At 40.9% G+C, this 24,793-nt stretch overlaps 2 protein-coding genes across 3 annotated transcripts in view; one reads left to right on the top strand and one right to left on the bottom strand.

Moving 5' to 3' along the window:
• git1 (G protein-coupled receptor kinase interacting ArfGAP 1) overlaps positions 1 to 15,783 on the bottom strand; it is a 54,871-nt gene extending 39,088 nt beyond the window's left edge. The window contains exons 1-2 of one of the 2 annotated variants that reach the window (XM_078929535.1): positions 15,663 to 15,783; positions 13,485 to 13,590 (exon numbers count right to left, since the gene is read on the bottom strand). The gene's annotated coding sequence lies outside the window, so the exon portion shown is untranslated. The remainder of the gene's footprint in view (positions 1 to 13,484; positions 13,591 to 15,662) is intronic. The other variant, XM_078929537.1, reaches the window with a different exon arrangement.
• Positions 1 to 24,793, top strand: part of ankrd13b (ankyrin repeat domain 13B) — a 62,878-nt gene that overhangs the window by 3,555 nt on the left and 34,530 nt on the right. The window lies entirely within an intron of this gene.

The raw sequence follows: 24,793 nt of genomic DNA, 5'->3' as shown, positions 1-24,793 counted from the left end.
TGCATAAAAATCAGGCTTCGACCTACATTTCTCACTGGCCTACTGTCACAATGCCCAGTTTGATCAACTCAGTGAAAGAGACCGCCCTAAAGCCACAAATAAACAGTGAAGACTGGTTCCAAATGCACAAGGTATTTGGATGTGGGTAGCTGTAGGAGTAGTTGTACTATTTTTGAGCGTCAGCCAGTGAAAACTGATGGTATATCCTGTCTGTCACTTTGTAAAAACAGTTTAAATAGTAATCTTATCATGTTCTTGTATAATGAAGCGGAAAAAAACCCACCAAACACGGAACATTTAGTGATTATTTTGTTTCCTAAAATATTTTTGTTGCTTTTTAAAATCTTTTCAATACTTTTTCTGCCCTATATGGATTCTGATCCTCTGATAATACACTCGGAAAGTCTTTGTTTTGGTGCATGTTCTCCTCATTCGTGTTTACCTGAACAGTTAACATCATTTGACCGCCATGTGAGTTTGTGATCCATGAAATCAGGCAGACTCTGGAGAGGAAAAAACAGGTACATCCGATGTGTGTGTGTGTTTATTTTAACAGTACAGAGGGTTTCGCCGGGGTTTATAACATCCCACGCTGTCACAGCCCAGCAATGAAAATGAAGTGCCGTGCCCTGAAAATGAATGGTCTGCCTTTGACATGCTGTATGTGTGCAAATGTTTGGACTCCTGGGCTTCTGTCACTCATGACTCAGGGGAAAGAGACAACAACAGAGGCTCAGATGGAAAGAAGGAGGAGAAATGAAAGCAGCTATAAGAGCACTGATGGTGGGGAAGAATCAAGCAGACAGACTTTGAGCATAAGCAGAGTCTGTCTGGTTGCAAATGGATGTAAAAGAACAGTATAATTGACAAAGAACAGGGCAGTGAGAGGAGTGAAGTGGCATGTCGGGACCAAGGCAGGAAATGAGAAAAAGTTTGTCTGTTTCTTCTCCGTGTGTGTCGGAAAAGCTCTGCTGTTTGATTATGATGCCTGCAGCTAGAGGCAAATGTTAGATCAGCATTCTACATCTAAAGCGGCGCTGCTGGCTGCTGGGAACAACACCATAAACTTAAGAGTTGATGGTTAATTGCCCTCATTTTGAGCTTAAATTCGTTCTCCAACGGTCTGTTATCGGCCCACACCTGCACATCCATCAGCCTTTTCCTCCTACTAAGTTGGTTCTTCATCCCTCTTTTGATTCATTTTAAAAGTGTTCCCAGTGGCATTTAGATGTTGATTCTGCCGTTTTTAGCCACAAAAGCCCTGTGTCGTTGTCTAGGAGCAGCAGTAGTTCATTTGGAATTTGCCTCTGAGTTGTAGGCAGGCCTGTTGGTGTGGAGCAACCCAGACCCCTGCTCTTCCCCGCTGCTGAGAGATCTCTGTTTACATGCACAGTCCGTCAAACTCTCAAGTTAACATTACTGGTGCATTGAAAACAAAGACGTACACGGATCTAGTCGTCTGCAAGTGGATGCATCAGAATGGAGCGGAGCAGGGAGCTCCTGGCCCGCCCAGCAGAGTCTCTATTTAACAAACAATCTTTTTCAAACAGCATTTGTGTTGTCTGCTCCTGATTCACAATGATTTGAATAAAGAAATACAAAATGCTATTTCAAACTTCTTTATCTATTCCCACAACATTGGAAAAATGCCACAAGAACATGTTGAAAGCACTATTTTCATTAGAGTGGGTCTTTAAGCCCTCCTGCTCTCAGCCCACAATCCTCAAACATCACATGGGGTGCAAAGACAGATTTTCACACATTTTGATTGCGCCTAAGAGCATCTTTTTTGTGTACTGTTATTGTCATTCATCAGGCGATGACAAAACGCGGGCACCACTTTGACTTAGTTAAGGGTTTGTGAGCTGCTGTTCAAATCTTTGTGCCCTGCTGCGGCTCACAATACCTTCCATGAGAGGGAGAAAGCAAACAATTCACAATTTCTAATAGTACTATCATGTTTCTTCCTCATTCCCTCTCTGAAAACATTTTTAAAATTGTCTACATGTGTTAAAGTTAGTTACCCCCCAAAAAAAGGTACCATGGGATTGTGGTTTCCTTTGTGCAGCTGATACACTGTGACCAAATCCTACAAGGGAAATAAAACTCTATTCTCCTCTGTGCCGCATTCGCCTGTCTGGGTGTTGATGAGTTTGAGCTGCAGCAAGTAAGATAAGTGTTCTCCTATATACTAGACCTGCTTTTCCTCATGGGAAAAGGATAGGACAACTTGGTCCATTAAAATCAGGGGGTTAGCATTTGTGCCTGGTGGAAAAGTTAACATCTCCAGAGAGAGCAGCTGTTCCTTGACCTTGGCTGTCAGTGTGCAGGATGGGGTTAGTGCTAAAAAAACAAAAAAAATTTGTTTAAGGCCGATAATTTGTCCATTATTTCTTGAGGCAAATAACACTTTGAATTTACTTAAGTCCCCCAAAATACACACTAATTCAGTATTTCCATGCTTTCTTTTTTTTTTTTGTTATGAAGAGTCATCAGGTGTGTCGGGCAAAGTTGAACAATAATTATATGATAATTATATAATAATAATATAAAATTATATATTTGACAAAAAGTGATAGTATAGAAAAATTTTAATGATAAATGTTCTGTCCCATACTAATTTTTGTAACTTGTCCCATCCATCCATCTATCATTTTAAACCAACTCAATTCCTTTCAAGGTCACTGGACTGCTGGAGCCTATCCCACCTACTGTTAGGCAAAGGCACAGTGCACCCTGGACAGGTTGCCAGTCGATCACAGGGCCAATTTGCCATATGAATAACTTTATTAACTATTTATTTTTCATGTACTGTTTAATTTTTTAATATTTGCACAGCTACATACATAAAAAGCATATGAAGGTGTGTATGGCACATGCAAAAATGTTTGTATACATTAAAAAAAACAAAACAAAAAAAAAAAACGCCCCTCTCACCTGCCCCCCGGGTGGTTTCTCCTCCAAGCTCGGGTCCTCTACCAGAGGTCTGGGAGCTTGAGGGTCCTGCAGTATCTTAGCTGTTCCTAGCACTGCGCTTTTCTGGACTGAGAGGTCTGAGGTCTTTCCAGGTATCTGTTGTAGCCACTCCTCCAGCTTGGAGGTTACTTACCCCGAGTCCCCCAATTACCACAGGCACCACTGTCACCTTCACTTTCCAGGCTTTCTCCAGTTCTTCTCTGAGTCCCTGCTATTTCTCCAGTTTCTCATGTTACTTCTTCCTGATGTTTCCATCGCTTGGCACTGCCACATCCACCACAATGGCTTTCTTGTGCTCTTTATCCACCACTACAATGTCTGGTTGGTTCGCCATTACCATCCTGTCAGTCTGGATCTGGAAGTCCCACACGATCTTTGCTCTCTCATTCTCTACCCTGTTCGGACCCTCAGAGCCTCTAGAGTGGGTTAATAAAAGAACCAGTCTCTGTTCTTTCTTTTTTTTGTTACTATTCTCCCTAACTGAGTAACACAAACTGAATGTGCGATCACAGACTCGCTTGTGTTCAACGCATGAACCCCCTCCTTGTTCTTCATGCGGGTGCGTCTGCTTTCCTCCTTCCGACACACATGCTAGCCAATACGCAGCTTAAGCACACACACATACACTCAGTAGCTGCGTTTACATGGAGAAAAGTAATCGGAAAGAACGCCTGATCGGAAGAAATATGCGTCATGTAAACACGCCGTTCAGAATACTCTGTCCCGATCAGACTCATTCGGATCAAAATTTCTTTCTGATCGAGATAGGTGGGTTATGCCGATTGATTATCCATTCGTGTTGCATGTAAACAGTTTATTCTGATCGTGTGTCACTACTGCTCTGGTTTACATCACGCATAGTAGGTGCGGTGCTTCAGAGAAAGCTTTGGAGCGCACACTGGACCGGCCGGCTGCTCCGCACGAGTGAATCGTGTCTGTGAGCAGAGCAGCCGGACTTATAGCTTTGTGTTTGCGGACAGGGGGGTGCTGCTTTGTTACATGTGCGCTCCGGGGGGAGGCTTCCGACCCGCCGCTCTGGGTTAGCGGCTGCCGGACTCAGGAGAACTGTGTCTCCCAGAGCTCCGGCCGCCAGCACACACAGTGGCTTTGGGGCGGTGTGTGAGCAAAGCAGGAATGCAGCTCATTCCTTAGAAACTGTTCAAACAATCACGTGGATTTGTGTTTCCGGTCGTTACCCGACTACATAAAGGCTGATTTTATTCCCACATATTTACGTACTGCCAAGATGCAGATTGCAGCATTTCCTGCATGGATTTTGTGTTCATCAAACAAGGCTAATGTTGTTAACGTGTGTTAGCCTTCTCATAACCCTGGCTTCTTCCAGCTCCGTTCTTTCACAAAAAAAAAGCACTGACCACACAGATTTAAAATAAAATGATGAGCGAACGGGCGCTTCATAATAATCATTACATTATTAAAAGCACTTTTAGAAGATCTTGTATATTACAGAGCTGCTGCATAAATGTATATGGACTAATTTCCTCTTCCGATATTTTCAACACTACTGCGCATGCCCAAATGATTCATTCCGACCGAAAGTGTGACCATGTGAACGTTTGTTATAATCTGAAAACGTTTTTTCTGGGCCCATGTACACAGTTGAATTCTAATCCGACCATTGATCCGATCAAGATATTTTGCCCATGTAACTGCGACTAGTGTGAGTTTAAAAAATGCAGCAGGAGCAAATCTGAGTTTTTATTTTTGATTTTTTATTTTTTCAGTCATAAAACAGCATCTAAAGATCCATCAATCCACGTAGCTGATGGCTGCAGTTTAAACAGGGCTTCAGGCCCATGGCCACTAAGACTCATGGGAAGTGTTAATTCCCACACCATGAGTTAAGGAGCTGTGAAGAGAAGTGATGCTCACGTTGTTACAGTTTTTGTGTATGTAAAAAAGAAATGGACTTTAGTGGTACAAACAAATTTGACCCCCCCTTACTTAACCTGTCAAGGGTTGTGACATGTGCAGAGCACAGACAGCTTGCTATTACAGTCAATTAAATGGCAGTTTCACTTTCACCACCGTGCCAAGAATGATGCTCCAACTGGTCCATACTTCTCTCCCCCTTCCCACCTTCTTCTACGCCCCACAACTACACATTAGGCGCACCGCGTCATAGGGCACCCCCCAAAGTTTGGAGAAAATTTTAGACTTTCAAGTGCGCCTCAGTCGTGAAAATACGGTATGCTCTCCCTGCCAGCAACAGGAGTTATGTGCTGGATTGATTCAGGCGCCTCTATGCACAGTCTACATCTTGTCTGGTGTGGTAGATCTGAGCCTCTATGGCTCTGATGCTCAGGGCTTGTTCCTGAGCTGCCAGGATGAGTGCTTCAGTGCTGTCTTGTAGGCCAGCCCTTTCTAGCCATTGGTAGGAATTCTTGATATTAGCCACTTCAGTTTTGTTATGGTCCGGTGGTACATCCCATGCAGGGATTTGTCCTCCCATGAGGATCTGTCTTTCAGCACTGCATCCTCTGCTCTCCATTGCCTGAGACATTCACTGAGCACACTGTCAGTTGAGCTTGATGTACTCATGCATCTTGGAGGTTTCATCCAGGATAGTGGCTTCAATGATCACTAGTCCTCAGCCTCCTTCCTTTCTGTGATTGTTGTGGTAGGAATTGCCCACAATGCTTTATTCACAGCTTCCAGGAGACTTTCAGGGGGTACATCACTTAACCGTTGTAGCTGGTGTCGGGGTTGCCTAGTGTTCATTCTAGACATGATCTTGTCTTTCAGGTCAGTTGCTGCCTCGCTCAGCAAATCTGTAGTTGTTGGGGCTGTGTACCCAAGCTCAGGGTGGGAGTGTGGTATTGCCTCCTTCCTGACCTGCTATTCTGGCTCTCCCGTGGTGGTATTGCAATTGGATTGTACCGCTTCAATCTCAAGTTGTGATAGGTTCTCTCTCTCTCTCTCTCTCTCTCTCTCTCTCTCTCTATGTGTATATAAAAATATATACATATGTGTGTGTGTGTGTGTGTGTGTGTGCATTGTGGCACGCCTGTGAAGCTGTTTTTACTTTGAAATCAACCACGATCTGAAGTTGCACACCTTCGCTCTCATACTAATGAGCAAGCAGTTATCAAATTTGAAGTGGAGAACAAAACAAAATCAATACTCTGACATTTTAAATGTATGCATTTGCTGAGCCGCCTTCTCTTTAGTTTTCAAGGAGAAATGCTAATTGTGTTTTATTCCCCGCTTGAGCACAAAAAGACACTTGAACCTGACAATAAAGATACGAAACATATTAGGGGAAAAAAAGATTATCGGCCAAAGCTTTCTGTCACATGCTTGGGGTTTTACCTGGGATCTCTATATAACATCACAAGACACACTCAAAAACAGGGGTGTTTTTCCTCCGCAAGTTACATTATGTGATTAACCTTTTGTCTTGCATACCTGCTCGATTCAAGTAATTTGTTCTGCCAGTCTGGTAACTCCTATGCTCATTGGGAGTCTGCGTGCAAGGTCTTTCTGGTGTTTTGATGTGCTTTGTCTGCCGAGTGCATGAAATATGTGTCATGTTCATTAGATCATCATTCGCTTTCTCCTTCCCACTGCTTTCATTCTCACAGATCAATGGGAGCTAAGGCAGACATTACTTTTAGCCCCTGTGCCATCTTAGATGACCCCACCCTTGCATTGACGTGTTCTCCCTACCATGACAAAGGTGGATAAAGGTGGAAAGATTTCATGTAATCCATGGACACCAGTGAAGATCACAAATCATTGATGAAAAAAGGTTCAGAGCACTGTCTAGTGCAGGGGTCGGGAACCTTTTTGACCAAGAGAGCCATAAACGCCACATATTTTTAAATGTAATTTTGAAAGAGCCATACAATAATGTAGCGTCCCTTTCCCACACTGAGGCACGGAGACTTAACCTCTTTTAAGGTTCTTTGTTCTGGTTACTGCAGACCCCTAACAAACGCCGTACAATTAATTCAGCAACTCCTTATTCTCGCCCGCCGAGACGAGACGAGAGCGCTTCTCTCAACTTTTTATTCCCCTGCTCCAGCCCTCCCATTTCCCTTATTCGGCCCATTGCTGAACCCCATTGGTCCAAACTCCCTAACAACAGGCTGAGCGACAGAACAAAGGGCCAATCAGATCACTGCTTGATCGATGCGTTCCATGAACTCCAGAACTTTTAACGAGGCCCAACAGCCAAGTTAAACTCAGTCCGCGACAATATTTTTAAAACTAAAAATACAAATGAATGTGTGCATTTGATGTAATTTTAACACTTTTAAAGTACAATAAGTCATCGTTATGCTGTTGCTAATAAATGATTCGTGGTAGTTTTGCTGATGGTCTTGTCCGGTTGATACGTGGTGAGTTTCTGCTTCATGCAGGCGTTGAGACTTTAAACGTGATCTTAGGTCTGAATGTTCTGTAGATGTGAGACAGACTGATCACATGCAGACCTGGAGCCAAACACACACTCACACGCTGCAGTGAGTGACGGGCAGCGGGGTTTACGTTTTTGCCATCCCTGCGCGATTCACCTGCTGCCCCCCCCCCCCCCCCCCCCTTCTCCCTCACACATCCCGTCCCCGCAACTGCGCGCTCTTTCTCAGAGACGGGAGCGCGCCGTTTTAGGCACGGCAATTCACAGGTTTCCGGGTGGTACAAACTCTGTGAAATAATAGATAATAGTAAACTGATAGTTTTCTCTCTAAGCACCGCTACTACTGCGCGCATCTGGCTTCGCCCAGCGCCCGAGAAGGACTGGTCTAATGAAAAAAAAAGTATAATTAAAGATTTGTCTGCGAGCCACATGTGACCATCAAAAGAGCCATATATGGCTCGCGAGCCATAGGTTCCCGACCCCTGGTCTAGTGGGTCTAGATGACCCCACTCCCAATGTTAAAGTGCCTAGGATAGCACAAGGGTTACACAAAGGTCACTGAAGGCTTTAAGTTGGAGAACCCCCCAGTCAAACTTATAAAATGTATTTTGGTATTATTTTTAAACATTAGCTTGCTGTAAGACCATTGACTATATAATGAAAACTGGACTGAGTGACCCCTCTCCCACAGACTTCTATTGAGAAATAAACAGCTAGTAAAGCTATGAGCAGCGCTGTATGGCCTCCAGGCCCCTTTTGACCCTCCCTCATTGCCTGAGCGGCAGCTACACGCCCCTCACTCCCCCCTCTGCCCTTACCACCCTGGTCAAAGCATCATGTGTCAAATTCATATAAAAACTCACTTCTTTAAAAAAGGCAGCTTTTCTGTTGGCTTAAACTCCATTGACACCGAATATTTTTTGGTTGCCTGGGACTGACGAACAGATCGATGTAAATTTTAGAAGAATTGGCAAAAGCAAATTTGTAGATTTGCTTAGCGATGGAGGTTTTTTGTTCACCACGCCCACATTCCTAATATGTTCATATCCTCTTAGATTGTTTTGTTCAGCTTGAGCCAACAACTCATGTATTCAATTCTCACAGTATTTTATTAAAAAATGTGTGATCAACAGGGGTTGCTAATCATTCAAGTTATAAACTGACCAATCAGATGCCTCAGTAAAAGCATGTGGTCAAAATGTTTGATTGACAGCCCATTAGGCACAGGATATCTATTAGAAACCAAATATACATCTACTGTTGATGTCTACAGGACAATATTTGGAATAATTTAGACAATGATGTCAAACAGTCTGCTACAATATACTGTACATATTTAAAAGGAAACTAAAATTGCAATTATTGTCAACTTATTTTATATAATGTTACCGAAACCACTTATTAATATGCCTGTTATTTCTCTCTGTTTGTGACGTGTACATGGATACGCATCTGAGTTTACGTTCTTCAAGCTTATTGACTTATATACCAACACTTTCCACTAATATCACCATCACATTTCTTATGTTACTATTTTATTTATTTAATTATTATATTTTGAGTTTTCTGCCACTCATTTTCATTCTTTTATGATTGGCTAAAATGATGGACCCCTGATAATAAGCATCTGGTTCGGGGGTGTCCATTTTTTCCATATTTGTATTGAAAGGTGATTTTTTTGTTTGTGACACATTGTTGAAAACTCAACTAAATTAAACTATCAACTAAAACAAAAACGAGAAAAAACAACAACTTTATTTTGTTATTCGATTGGATCTCTACCAATATTGTTCTACAAATGGCGGTCTACTAGACATCTACCTGTGTAGACATGTGATATTTGGATATTTTGAGATGTCTATTAGATGACTTTTAAAAAACATTTACTAGTTAAAAAAAGAAACACTACAATTTTACATTTTTCCGTTCATCTTCAGGACCCACTGAATCCCTTTTGAGCTCACAGGTTTGCTGGTTCCAACCCAGCTACTGTTGAAGGGGGGAGTACACCCTAAACAGGTCACCAGTTCGTTACAGGGCCACACAAACACACATAGTTCAGGAAAACAAGTGTATTCTCCACCACTGTTGTCAGGTTTATATTTCATAGTAAAAGGAGAAAAAGGATGAAACACATATTGCCATGATAGAAATAAGTTTGACTTGGCTTTTCTATTTCACAAATAGTAAATGTTTAAACAAGTTCTCTAATTTAAAAATATCGCTAGATATCATGTCTACAGGTAGATGTGTAGGAGAGCTCTATATACAGAACCCTGTTGTTAGACATAGAGTGACAAAATAGAGTTGTCTGAGAAGTCCAGTAGACATCTGCTGTAGATGTCCATAAGTTATGATGGGCATGATGGGACACCGACACTATTAGGTGTAGTAAAGTCTTCTAGAGATTGAAACTGCGATGTGCAATAGACCTCTATGAATCGATGTCTATCAGATGCATAATGCATATCTATAGCTGTGATCTTTGAAATAGCCAGGATTTACATGTCTAATAGATGTGTCTGTGACCAGTGGTAGATTCTCCAAAAGCCCATGTTCAAGTGGTGGAGGTGATGACTTCCAACAAGCTCACTCCTGACTGGCGAAAGTGGTTGCCACAGAAACGTTGACTTGGAGTAATTACTGTTTACTAGCATCGTCTGGTTCCAACATAATGGTATTCATATAGAATAAAACCAGGACTGAATTGATTTCATTTCATTGGAACTGGATGTGAGTCATTGTCTAGGGGTGGCGTCACACTTACTTGGTCCAGTTCTCATAAACAGTCAATGTGTGAAACTCTTTTTCTGTTTTATTGTTTACAGTTTTATTGTGTATTTTCTTTCCTTTTCTTCTTATTTTCGTATCATTCAGTTGTGTCTTTTTAAAATTAACAATAACTTATGATTATGAGTCACAATTGTAGCCATTAAAATAAATTATAACAGCAAAACTTAAGAAGTGCTGAAAAAGAAGGATAACCGTGGCCCCATCAGTGTTTTCTTTAGTCCCAAAAGTTACCCGATCATTGGATTTTATTTTTGTTCTGCATCTTTTTATCTGTCTGTTCAAAAGGTTGTCAGCTGTAAACAGGCAAAGTGCATCAAAACAGAAAAAGATGAAATACGCTGGAATTTAGGTCAGCATTTCTCCATAGTGGCCTTTTTCTGTTGGTTTGAGATCACAGGTCTTGAATACCTCTGCGCGAATGGAAAGGCATCACAGTCGAGTTGAGATGGATGTCAGACCTTTAATAGGGGTTTTGTTCTTTATGTAGTTTATCATCAAAATTTGCTCTGCTCCCTGTGCCTCTTGACACGCAGATTATGTGCTGTTCTTTAATTCTGAAAGCTTTCACAGTGGAAGGAGATTGGGGTTTTACACTGTTCCAGCATTTGTCTTTCTGCTCTTGATGCGAGAATTAAAGAGGCGAGAAGGCAGGCAGGAGGAGGGGGGGGGGGTGGGAGTTATTTTTACAGCCACCCCTTCTATGGCCCCCCGTCTGTGCCTATGCACCCCGTGCACAAACATTTTGTGGAGGCTGTTGTGTGTGCTATAGCGCAGCTTTGTGTGTGTCTGTTGTGTTTGTATGAAAGATTGATGGTGGTTTAAGTACCTGCCAAGCTGCATCAGGCCACGCGCATGCTGAGCGAGGAAGGGGGAGAAGATAACGAAGAAGAAGAGAAGGGGGGAGTGGGAGAGGCAGCAGATGCCACAGATAGAGATGCCTATCAATAATGCAACCTTCGCTGACCTCACTACTGTGGAGGGATAGGAAGAAATGGCACAGAGAGACGCAGCACATGTGAAATAATAGCAGAACTGCTTTTCATGACAAGGAATGGCTTCCCAGTGTTGAGTGGGAGAAAGGGATGAAAGGAGGAGTAAAGGTTGGAACGGATTCAATGGTTAACCTTTTTGGATTCTGGGTGGGGTGTTGAAAGAGAAGGGGGCAGGGTTTTGTTATTTAAGATCCATGCTGGGTCTTTAAGAAACAAAATAAATTAGAAGAGTAATCAAAGGGGGACATTTGCATTGCATTGTGATGAGTTTTTTATCAAATATTTATAAGCTGAAGATGTGTTGCCATGGAAACGACGTGAAAAAGGTTTTTAGCAAGCACAAAACTTGGCTGTTTGTTTGCCGCTGTTTTGTAGATTCATTTTCACAATGATTCGATTCATATAATAGTTTTTTGTTGCTGGTCCGATTCACTGACCTAAAATGGATCCAGAACATCTTTATCTTCCACCAGTGTGGCTCAGACAGAGATTCCTGGTACTGAACAGTGAAATTTTCCACATTTCTTGTATTTCTTCAAGATAATCAAGTGTAAATTAAATATGTGTACAAACACGTAAACAAGAATGAATGTCAAATCCATTCACATTTTAGTTTCCTAAAGTTCAGCCCACTGTTGTTTTTCCACATCCAAATAATCCAAAGGGAACATTCTTAGAACATTCTAGCACACTTTAAGGTCACATGACTTGCTAAATTCAGTGTTTCCACACATTGGACTGGAATGATGGACGGATCCGTTTTTCCTGACATCACGTGTCTTTTGTCCGCTGTGATGCATGTGGTTGTTTTTACGTTAAAGTAAAATAAATCTACCATGTCTCATTCTATATGGCATTTACAAAAACCAATATAAATCAATTTAGTTTATTTTGACACGAATTTACAATGTAATAGAAGTCACTTTGATTAACAATTTGCCTCAGACAGATCGTTCCGGTTGGATCGATCGTAATCTATTCATGAATTAGTCAATCAATCAATTTTGTCCACTTCACAGGTCCAGGAACGTTCCTGGGTTCGTGTTGTTTTTGTAATATAAACCTGCATGTTTCTTATTCATCAAAATTCAATGATCCAACAAAAAAGTTCTGAATTTGAGCTTTAAAATAAAAGCTATCCCCTCCCTTCTGAATATATGGGGTCTGGTAGTCTCACAGCCACAGGGATTGGTTGTGATGCCAAGAGACAAGGTTTTTGCTGGATCCACACACAGCTAATACTGTTTTTGATGAAAATAGAGCTTTTGATGTGGAATACATTCAGACAGAAAGGGGTAGTCCCTTAGAAGAAACTTGATAGCTTTGAAAACATTTCAAAGCCTGAACATTGTGATTTAGTTTTAGACAGCCATTGGTAAACTATGTTTTATTAACAATAATAACAGTAATCATTGTAATAACTTAAGTTGTTTGATTTAAACTTCATTTATTTTTTACAGAAGCACTGAAAACAGTGGGGAAAGCCAATCCTTCACTTTGTCACAATGTACCAGTGTTTTGCTGTCTAATAACTCTTTAATACAACTTACTAAACAGAAAGAGTTACTCATTTTAAACCCAGAGCTCTAATGTAACACACAAATGACTCTAAAAAGATGTTTTAATGTTGAGCAATTCCCACTTGAGCAACAACCACCCTGGCCTCCTCATAATCATTGAAAGATACAATATATTTTTTTTTTGAAATGGTGTCAGATTTGAGAGAAACAGGTTTTATGAAAGAGCAGAAGAGATAAGCAGGCTGATTGAGCCAGTATAGAAAAAACAAAGTACATTTTGAGAATCCCAAGAGGTTTTGCCTGCTACTGGTTCTTGTTTTATTTCCGACAGGTTAGCCGTAAAAACAAAAACTTTCCAAGGGCAGGGCTCGGGTCTAGGTTCCCTAAGGCTTCCTAAAACCATGGTCTTTGTCTGACCCCTCTCTGAACAAGATACTTTTGTCTTTCTCCACACAGTTGATGAGGCTTGGAAAGACTTGAAATTAGGATGCAGTTATGGAATCAGATCTGTTGAATCAGATTAAAACAAAAATTTGAACTTTATGTGGATTCAGCTTGAGTGAAACAATGCTGTTTTTAACCCTTGTGCTATCTTAGATGACCCCACCCTTCCATTGACGTGTTCTCCCTACCATGACAAAGGTGGATAAAGGTGGAAAGATTTCATGTAATCCATGGACACCAGTGAAGATCACAAATCATTGAAGAAAAAAGGTTCAGAGCACTGTCTAGTGGGTCTAGATGACCCAACTCCCAATGGTTAAGTACCTAGGATAGCACAAGGGCTACATGATAAACATGGAACTCCAGACCCTCTCTTACCTCTGATGAAGATGCTGGTGGCTGGGTTTGAGTTTCCCTAGCAGTCTTGATGTGTTTTGTGGACTTTGTGGAAGATTTATGACCATGTCTGTTGTTGGGTCAAGGCCTGCACAAATAGATTCAAATTTGATCGTCATCGTGATATCAGGTTGTGCAATCCGTGTATCGCAAAAGACGGCGTACACCGCGATAAATGCTTATCTTATACATTTACACCCATACATAGACGGAGAACAAATCCAAGCACACAAACATTATTCTTAATTGTAGTCCATGTCAGTTTTAGCTAGAACGGTGGATAATTGTTTAATGTGGTCTTTTCCTGACATACAAGCTGTTAACTGTCTCCTATTGAGATTAGTCGCAGTCAAATTCAAGTTGACTTTTATTTTTTTTCAATTGTTGCTGCAGAATGGAACTGACATTAGTTGTTTGTTTTGCCAAGTCTTCATGTATCACAAGGCATATTGCCATCACTTATACAGGTAGGTAGGTGGATCTTTTGGAGCTGGTTGTCTCAAAAGTTGCTCACATGCCAAAAATTGTGGGCCCCCCTGGTCTAGATTATGGCACGCCGTTGTCTGTGGATTATTCCATACACAAACAGGACTAAACAAGAATTACTCCAGGATGCTGTCGTTCTTTTGGTTTCAGCAAGTGCTGAGGAGGTTTGCAGTCACTGTGGGACTATCTGAGAATAGCCTCTTCAGCACTGGCAGCATTACACTCACTATAGTAAAAACAAATGTCCCTATTTTGGGTTGAAAAGCCCTCAAGTGGGTTAGTAGCATGTTAGTAGCAAGGCAGTGGGCTCACACAAAAGTCGCCGCTGACCTAAAAAGGACCTAATTGCATAAATGTTACGATTGATTCATGTTATTTATCTTCTTTTCTTCAGAAAAAATGCTTAATTTTACCTAACTGGCTATTCTTTTTTGGAGAAATCTTCACAAATGATCCTTCCCTCAGCAGCCAGCCTGCACTTTGCTGCAGATGTAAGAAGAAAATACCCACATGCACTCTCTGTGCCTCTTGCTGCAAAGAGGGAGTTACAAAGCCAGTCAGCCCTGCTGAAGTGTTCTTTGTCATTTTTTTTTTCTTTTTGTCATGCAACTTGATTCTTGCAAGATTCATGAGATTACAGTCACAGGAGAACCCTTTTTTTCAAAATGTCCAAATAAAGCCTGAAAATTGAGATTTATAGATATCAACAAACTGACAGGTAAGACGTTTTTTTAGTGTTGCCCACCAACAGATTCACAAATTGGATTCAAAGACTCAAAAATACCCCAACTTACAATCGTTTCTGATGTCCGTTTCAATATAATTTTTTTTTTTTTTTTTTAATCGGTTAGAAACCAGCAGGAAATGTAAAAAACTTCACCATGTTTTCTGGCTAAAAACTGTATAATCATAATCAAAAGACTACTAGGAACACGTTTAGAATACATCAAAAGAGTGGTTCTTTGGTGTATTCCATGTTCGTGTTGCATCCACTAATGGCTTCTTTGGACGAGGGATAATGGAGGACTTTGGATTACTTGTTGACAATAACAGTCCCAGCTATCACACCAACCCTGGACGGTCACTTTGATATCAGGGCACCAAAGTCCAGGTCAATAAGAGGGATCTGGGTCAGGAGTGTTAAGAGAGGTTGCTTAATGATTTTAAGACACCCTGAATGAGAAAATAAATTTATAATGTTTTAGATTTTGCTTCACTAGATTACTCGAAAATGATGCCGTCAACTGGTTGCAACCTAATGATTTCTCTGACTGTCTTGGAACGTCTGTCTAACGATGTGATAGAAAGATGATGAGGAGCTTTGTGAAGTACTGCTACAATCTGAAAGCTGAGTTCTACATGGAATATACTAACCTACTGCTTGATCTGTCCTACGCTTCTGAATGCAGTACAAGCAGTTGTGGAGTGCAAAAAAAAAAAAAAAAACCAAAACAAAGAATTCCAGCAGCAGACTTGGAGGAAGAGCGAAAAAAAAAAAAAAAGAAACAAAAACAGGCCTGAAGACTGTTTCAGGAGTCTGTCAGGTAGTGGAGGGCTGATGAGCGTGAAGGGCCCAAAATGCAGAGACGGGAGGCACACGGTTCCAGGGCAAGGGGTTTATTCAACTAACAAAAAGCGCTGCAGAGCAGGAAAACAAAACTAAACGTTACTTACTGTGGGCAGAGCATGAAAACATGGCAGAAGGGAGTCAGGGAAGAGACGTTAATGGACCAGCACAAGAGGAAGGCAGAGACAAGACTAATATACAGACAGGACTGACAAGACACAGGTGAACATGATCAGGAGAGATTGGGACCAAGGAAGTAAAACTCAAAAGCATGACAAAACAGGAAACCTTTCAAAATAAAACAGGAAGCAGAACCTAAATCATGACAGTGACATAATGGAAGCAAAAAAGTAATACAAAGAAACCCAAACCATGACAGTGTCAGCACCTGTTAAACCAGTGTTTTTCAATCATGTGTGCTGCGGAACACTAGACTACGGGGATTGATGGTCAGGTGTGCCGTAGGAAATGACTTCTTTTCACTGATCTAAAAACCTTTACCATCCCCAGAATATCAGCTCTGTGTTCATCAAAAAATGTCCAGGTTTCACACTGATTAAATATCAATCAATATAGTACAATATAAATACATGGATCTCTCATCATTTTCAATGCCTTTCAGAAGGGCGGCGAGAAAAACTTTTGACGGTAGCTCCTCCCACAAGGAGCATTATTTTTCTATACTTTCAGACAAGCGTCGAGCAGTGACTTTAATGCATGACATTATTATAATTATTATTGTTTTAGGTTACATATAATTTAAACTGGACGGAAAAATAAATACCTGGGCGAAATTAAAACTAGTTTAGTTGAAAATTATTATACAAAACTATTGCAACTTTTAGGAAAAACAGCTGCAACTTCCAGCTTTTTTTGCCTCAATTGTTGCAAAAAATTCTACATCAATAGACTACAGAGTTTCTGTTTTTTACATTTTCGGCTGCTGGTGTGCCTGTTGGTTTTTTTGTCAAGGAAACAGTGAACCTTGGCTCAAAAGGGTCAAAAAGCACTGTCTTAAACCTTTGCCACTCCAGACTTGTGGGAGAGTGCTGGAAATGGTTTGTTAAAGAGATTAAGCTCAGCACACATGTTCTAAATGATCTGCTTTTAAAAGTAAGAGCTGAACGCTCTGAGACACATGCAAAACAGAAATTACACTTCAGGTTTCCAGAGCTCCACAAAATGCTCCTCCAGCAGCTACAATGTTATATAATGTCTCAGAATTTAGCAACAACCCAGAAATGTCTTTTTGTGTGCGCTGTTGTATTTTTTCTGCATTTTGTGCAGCTAAGAGAGGACCAGGCTTTTATTGTCCTGTTTAGTTGTTGCGTTTCCATGCTCAGCCTCTGTGGAGAGTTTCAAACTTGTAATATATGGTTCCAAGTGGTCAAGGTTTTGTTTTTTTAAATGGATGGAAAAACCTATTTGGTCAAAATACTAGTTTTCATGTGCACAAAGCCTTAGACATGAGCACCAATCAGTCCTGTGAGACCTTCCAGTGCTCATATGTGTGAGGTAGATAGTAGTTGGTTGCCCATTAGTAGTAAACTGTATTTTCTCCTGAGAGATCCTGTTTGGTTCATGCGAGATGTAGAGACGCATTCATTATGATGAAATTCTAATGATGTTTGTGTGCTTTGATTCTCAACTGAACTTTGTTTACATTGGACTGAGTTATTAAGACGGGACGTCTGCAGTACGTCTGCAGGTACTAAGTGGAGGGTTGCTCCCAAAGGACTGTTGAGGCGCTCTAGAGTGTTTGCCAGGTTTGCACTACCAACACAGAAATCCACCAAGAAAAACCCTACATTTAGAAAATCCTTAATTGATCACTTGGAGATACCTCTAAAATGGAGATGTTGACTGTGAATAAACTGTATGGGGTCATCTCAAAATAACAAAAGCTCTTCTACATATATCATAATATACTGTTGACTTCTCAAACAACGTGAATCAGCTGATTCTGACGCAGAGAAAAGCGGATTTTCATTTCAGCAACACATCACCAACATTAAGTGTTGCATTGCGGCACAAAGCTGCTTTCCACCGCAACAGAATCCGTTACGTTGATCGCGTAAACACGTCACTGCTGTAAAGTGTGGCATGTCAACGCAAGGCTGCTTTTCTTCGCTTCAGAATCCACTGGACTTACGTTAATTCTGTAAACGGTTGAAGAGTTATGGTATTCCAAAGAATGACGATGACTGATTGACAATGCAACAGAAGTTAAAGTGACGCCATTCTGCTCCAGAACAGCGTCTGTTGTTGGCGCTGCCTGTTTCATCACTCCTCTGATGTGGCGTACAGTAGTGAGAATGCTCTCCCAAAGTTTGATACTATACTTCCTGTTACAATACTTTCTGTTACTCTGAAGAGAGTGACACGTCCTGACCTGCTGATATTTGGCCCCAATTTCTGTGCACAAAGCAGAAAAATAAGTTACACTACTTTGGGAATACATTCATGCAGTTCATACATGCGGGGGGAAAACAGTTCAATTCACTGAATGACGTTGCAAACTGTACACAAATATGCTTGAGCTGGAATTCAAACCATCACCTCTGTGCACTGATGATAAAGTGAAAATCCCTCCACAACGCAACCGCAAAGCATGTTTGGGAGGTTTGGCCAAATGTGGCTCTACATAGTATTAATAAAAGATGAAAACATGAAAATGATAAACCCTTTCACCCCGGATTGACAATTTAATTGGCAATTTGATCAAGGAATTTGAAATTTTCAAATTTCTGTTTCATGTTAACTACATGGCTAGTTAAGCTGAGTAAGCTGTTTGTATCACTGTGCGTAACAGGTTGGTCTTCCTTCTGTGGGTAAAGTCTGTTCTGCATAAGCTTTTTCTTCCGAGTTCACAGTTCTAATCAGAACATGTCTTTGTTCTCTGCTGATTACATTGAGTTTCAATGGCAGCCACAGTTTCTTCATGTCTTGGCCTCCTCTGTGCCGCTCCTCACTAAAGCTGAGACTGACACAGTTTACTGGAACGACTTGAATGTGTCATCACAGCTAATTTATCACATGCGGACTCATGCCAGCTTGAAGATTTGATGAACTCTTTGCAGTCGGTTTTAAGCTTTTGCTTCTAAGAACAGCTGGTAATTGAGGGACTATACATACAGTACAATGAAAATCAATGTTAACTGTTTGCCTTTGTTAATAAGGTAGCATCAAGTCCAAAGATAACAGTGACGGCACCAGGAAACCTCTGAACAAGCATCTCAGATGGTCTGGCTATGAAAAAAGTACCAAAGAAAGGTGTGAGGTAAGAGACCGTTAGCTGAAACTGAGAGCAGTTAGAAAATACAGTCAGTAAGCTACAGCTGGAACTGACTGAAATGATAAGAATTGATTATTCTTTGGTCAGTTGTAGTTTTCTCTATACATTTCTCTTTGGGTGTATTGATCAATAGTTTTCTTTCTCTTCCCCTGGGCGAGCCAGAATTGACATTTCCACCAAAAGATGGAAAACTGGGAGTAATCATATTTTTTTCAAATTGGCTGTATAAATCAAATCTTTAGAGAAATTTTGGTCTTTTAGCTGATTTATTTCAGAGAACGCCAGAGAATGTCATGACCTAACCTCACACTCCCTGGTACTTTTCAGACCTTCAGCTGGTTTGTTTTTAGTAAACATGATATTAACTGTCTTGGGGCCAAAAATGGGCAAATCAAGCCATTTCTTTCTGCAGGCAACGGGTTGTAGTGAACTCTAATGCAACACATACAGTAAGAGTAAAAGTAGGTGAGACGCAGGCGTGTCATGTGGATTTGTTCTTTTTTCGACCCCCCCCAAATCCTGTGGACAGCGCAAAGTATGGACGTGATAAATCCACGGTCCTTTTTTTGCAGCCTGACAGTAAAAAATCAGGAAATTAGACAATCAGAGTGTAGTGTGTGTGGATATCCTACAGGCTCTTATGTATCACCTGGACATCCCCTGGGGGCGGCATTTGTGTGCGATCAGCAGGGAACCAGTACTCACACCTTACTAACGATGAGAGTGTAGTGTAAGGGCACCGTCATAAGTGTGTGCAACTAACGTTATCCTTACAAATACTTCATGATACACTGAACGTGCGCTTTACAGTCACAGTCCCATTCACACGCAGGTGCTAAACTATAATCACCAGGAGCAGTGCGGGGTGAAGTGTCTTGGCCAAGGACACTTCGACACATGGGCGGGCAGAGCAGGAGTCGAGCCTGCGATCCTCTACACAAAGGACAATCGCTCTACCTCTGCACCACGGCCGCCCCATGGTCACCGCACAAGCCTCAAGAGAACTCCAAGACACACCTGTGCTACCCTTGAAGCCTTAGTCACATGATCCCATACTGGAGTGGACCTGTGGGGTTGTTGCAGGTTTTTGAGTAGTCTGGGCCTGTGCAGGGTCCATCTGCATCTTAAGATAAGATAAGAAAAGATAAGATAAGATATTCTTTATTGATCCCACGTTGGGGAAATTCAATTGCTACAGCAGTTTAGTGCAAAAAAGAGAAAGAGAAAAGAAGAGAACAACAGCAATGTGCAAAAGAATGAAGGGTGTTCAAAATGTGCAAAAAGACAAAAACAAAATGTGCAAAAACAAAAACAAAAAGTAATACTTATGTACACTATTACGACATAACGTATGTTATGCGGAATAATAAAATTAAATAAATAAAGTAAAAAAACAGAATATTCGGACGGGTTATGGATGCACGATAACCGGTTTGTACATGCATATTTAAACTGTGGCATTGTAAAATCTAACAGCTTAAAATTGTGTCTTGTCTTGTGGTCCCGTGAGGCTTGTGTGGCCACCTTAAGGGACGTCATATAAACGGACCTTAAAATTATCGTGCATCTTATGAAGTACAAGTGATGCTCTCGTACAGCGTAGGTCATATGTAAGTGCCAGTAGGATGTCCAAACAAACTACACTCTGATTATCTAATTTCCTCATTTCTAACAGTCAGCCTGGGTGCAAAGGGGGGCACACTTTTTACTTGAACTGGACTAACAGGCTCCCTGCACAGTGCGTAGGGTTTGGGGGGGACTGAAAAAAATGAATAATCAGTATGAAATGCTAGCGTCTAACCTACTTCACCCTAACTTGCCATTATTTGTTCTTTAAGACTTCACCATGACCTGTCCCTCCCTACAAAATATTTTGAAAATGAAGTTGGATATTTGCAGGGAAGTGTTAGCTTTTTTGGCCAGAAATCTAGGTGCTCACCCTTGTGCTATCTTGTGGGGTCCAGATGACCCCACCCTTATATTGACGTGTTCTCCCTACCATGACAAAGGTGGATAAAGGTGGAAAGATTTCATGTAATCCATGGACACCAGTGAAGATCACAAATCATTGAAGAAAAAAGGTTCAGAGCATTGTCTAGTGGGTCTAGATGACCCAACTACCAATGTCAAAGTGCCTCGGATAGCACAAGGTTTTAATCCGACATCTTATTACTCATCAAGTGCCATCATCAAATCATCCTATTGAAAAATCGTATGATTCAAGAAATCAGATAATGTGAGTGTAAACAGACTCATTGCAGTGTCCTGCGACACTCTTAGAGACTGCCCTTTTTAAACCCACAAAAACACTCAGCATGGAGAGTGACAGTGTCTGCGTGTCGGTTCTTGCCTCTGTTTGTCTCCAGCAAAACAAGAACCAAGGCCAACATTTGGAAGGTGTTGGTTGCTACAGTGCTCCCCACTTGGTCCCTCCCTCTGTTCCCCTGCCTGCACAGCTCCTCAGGGATTCCCCCCATACTGCTGAGTTCCTCATCTCTTTTTTATCAGACTCTCATCCATTGTCTTTCGTCTTCCCACACCCTATCCAGTACAGCGCCTTTGTTTTACCACAAACAGCTCCCTTTCTTTCCTTGAGCTCTGGGAGAGCTGTGGAAGATTTGTTATCTAAAGATTTAGCAATAGAGCAGAGAAAGTGCCTGCATTAGCACACAGTATAACCGTAGAATGATGGTCGATTTGATTGAGTTATGCTTTTTACAGTAGCCACAATTATTTTTGTTATTCATGTTTTGGGTTGTGTTCTCGTTTATGTGTCTTCCGTGTTGCTTTCCTCATTTCCCTTGCAAATACCGATCGCTCCAGTAACTGTAGGTGAAATAATTTTAGCAACAGCACATATTTTATTTACCGTGCTCTCTGGATTGTTTTTTTATGTATCCCTTATGAAAAGCTGCAGTAACCTGTTCATTTTATTTATTTATTTTTAATTTAACCTTCATTGATCCTGACAGGACAGATTAAGAACAATATTCTTCTTTACAACGGTGGCCTGATGAAGGAAAGAGGTTACAAGAACAAGAAAACATAAATGGAATATAATTAGAAGAAAAAATACAATCTAGAAATGTAAAACTCTAAAATCTGATGACATGTTTGCCTCAGTGAAGAATCTTTCATTGGAACCAAGCCTGCTTTTACAACTGATCAAAAGAGGATTGGACTGGGATTGTTTTTTTGTTGCTAGTGACAGACATGGACTAACCTTAAATCAACTTATATTTGCTCTGGATGTAGATGAGCGTCAATTATTTATATAATACTAAAGTTAATATTGAGTAAATATTGCTGTAAAACGGGCCAGTACCAAGTCACTGGATTGACCCTGTAAGACTCACCACATCAAAGAGTTGGTATAAAATAGTTTTAGGAATTCCACAAAATATTTAATTTTTTATGTAGATTATATCAATTGTGATAGGCTGGGAGATTTGGGAAATTTCTGCTCACAACAATGTTTTTATTGAAATATTGACTTGAGTTTTCAGGAAAAATATTTATCCTACCGACCGTCTTAAATTTAATCCACATATTTTTAAGATGGTGTCACTGTATTATAAAGACTTCACTCTCAACAGTTTTTGCATTTTTTCCAAATCCAAAGTGGTCATTTAAAAAACTTAATAACAATAGATAAGTTATTCTCAGCATTAAGTTTTGAAATTTAGCAAAACTTTTCCCGGTAATAGAGTTTTTGAATTGAGCAGGAAAAGCCCCTTTGACTGCCCCTAGTGGAATGACGATGAACTACAGGGCAGACAAAATGGACAGCAGTGGGTTTGTGAGGAAAGTGTTGACCGTGCTAATGAGATAGGGGTCTCAGAAATATGATACCCGTGGTTATACAGGGTTAGCAACATTGTTGTCTCTGTTTTTAAGGCGCTGCTTGACAAATAATTAGCATTTTTTGTTGTTGTTGCTTTTGCCAGTAACTACATTTTTTTTGGAGTAATACTCTGGCTTTGTTTTCAGTGTTTGGATATTAGCAGAGTTACAGTTTGTGACTTGTAAGAAATCCTCCTTGCTTAAACAGCCCCTTGGGAAACTTCCTCTCAGTTGTCCATACCAGAGTTTTCCATCTTTCCTTCTCCAGTATTATTGAAAAACTGATGAGCAGCTGTTGCCGTTTATTTGTAGAACACCTTCTTGGTTTAAACCGCAACCTTTTTGTTGAGACAGCCATGTCTGTCTGTGAATCACACACACTGCAGTCAGAAAAGGAGAACATCCCTATGGATGATCGAAGCTCACCTGCTTTTTCCTGTCAGCAGATCTCATCCTGGGACAATGTGTTTCTAAACTGAGGTGTTTTTACTAACTAAACCTGCCAAAAGTTTGCAATGTTCTTCAATGTTCTTGACGGAAAGCTCTCAGATGGGTTTCTTTTTCTGAAGCACAGAGATTTGAAATGGCAGGAAGGGAAACCTGATGCTTCTTTAGGGGCAAAGCCTACAGACATCCTAGAAAACGTTTCCTCTAATGTTGGTCAGTTATTATTCTTCCTTTTAATGCGTTTGGTCAGAGTAGGAAATCCAGTGCTTTCTAATGGCGTTATAACTGGATCAGTAGGACAGTCAGTGCTTTGAGTATTTTTCATCTGCTCTTCCGTGTTTATTGATATCAGGAAGAAGTGATGAGAGTTCTCTTTAGGCAGTAAAAACAATGCACTGGAAAGCACCTGTATACTATTGGTTGGGTTTAGGTAATTCCCTTTTTTCTTTTCTTTTTCTTTCCCTGGGAAAAATTGGGGTTGTTTGTCTGTTTGCTGCATTGTTATTTCCTAGGAGTCTGAATGTGATTTTTTTTCTTCAGACACAAAGACGTATTTTACTTTTTGGAGGGGGTACCATCTATGTTGTGGAGTTGCCTGCTGGATTTAACTAAGTTATTTAGTCTGGGAATATGTTCAAGTTAGCATTTTCAACTAACTTGGTGAATGCTAGGTTCTTCTCTATTCAAGCTGCTTTGTTTCACCTCATCCAGGTAAAGAGTTTCCATCCAGCTCTCATCTTTTAATTCATCAGGGATCCTCACTCCTCTCAGCTGCTGGCTTGGTCCTTGAGGTCAATTCTTTTTCTTGCAGGGTTTTTTCCCCCCGTTGTGTTTCAGGTCTCTATCATGTAAATTTGTGGAGCATAAGATATGAGTCATTGTCCTTGCTATCTATCTGCTATCCTGCTGGCCTCACCACCTGCACTGCAGTTTTCAATAGAAAGTTGGGCTGAAGCTGCCGTTGTCTCTAGGTGCACACTTCCATTGACAGGATGGTTTCTAACTGTGGCCGTGAATAGTACGCCTCATTCGGCAGGTGTGTAAACTTGGCTGAACTCTGGTGCAGATCAAATAAGCAAAGATGGTCCACCTTAAGGCACGTTCACACCAATCATGAGACGCGCTAAGAGTCTAGCATATGGTGTTTGCACCGGACAACCGGGTTCAACGGACACGCATGCCGTGGGCAGTCGTAAAAACTTGCGTAGCTACGAGTGAAGCCGAAAGTTTTGAACGCAGAAGCCCAAAATGTGTTAACATAAATTTAATTTCTGAGGGCGGTGTGAACACAGCTTCAGAACGAGGGTCTACAATGATGTGTAAACTGGCTTTGGTGGGCTTCACTTTAGGCTGAATGGTTAAAAGAAAAATTGTGTGGCTCAAAGAAAAAAAGTGAACCAAGGACAGTAAATTCACATTAGAAGCAGTAAACACAGGCCACCAACAGAATAAGAATAAACATAAACCTCCAAAAATGTCTGGTAGGTAAACATGGAGGAGATGGAGATAACCCGCCAAAATAAAACGTTTTTTTTGTTTATCTGAATGGGACCCTTTCTTATTGCATCTCGACCTATTGCCTTCTCTTCTTAAAACATTTGGCCATGACTCAACTGGATCAATGAGAATATAAATTGACATACATGTGATCTT

Source organism: Oryzias latipes, chromosome 13, assembly GCF_053564925.1.
Source record: "Oryzias latipes strain Hd-rR chromosome 13, Olatipes_Hd-rR_3.1".
Lineage (NCBI taxonomy): Eukaryota > Metazoa > Chordata > Actinopteri > Beloniformes > Adrianichthyidae > Oryzias > Oryzias latipes.
Note: the sequence above shows the minus strand (reverse complement) of the source record. Positions and strands in the feature narration are given on the sequence as shown.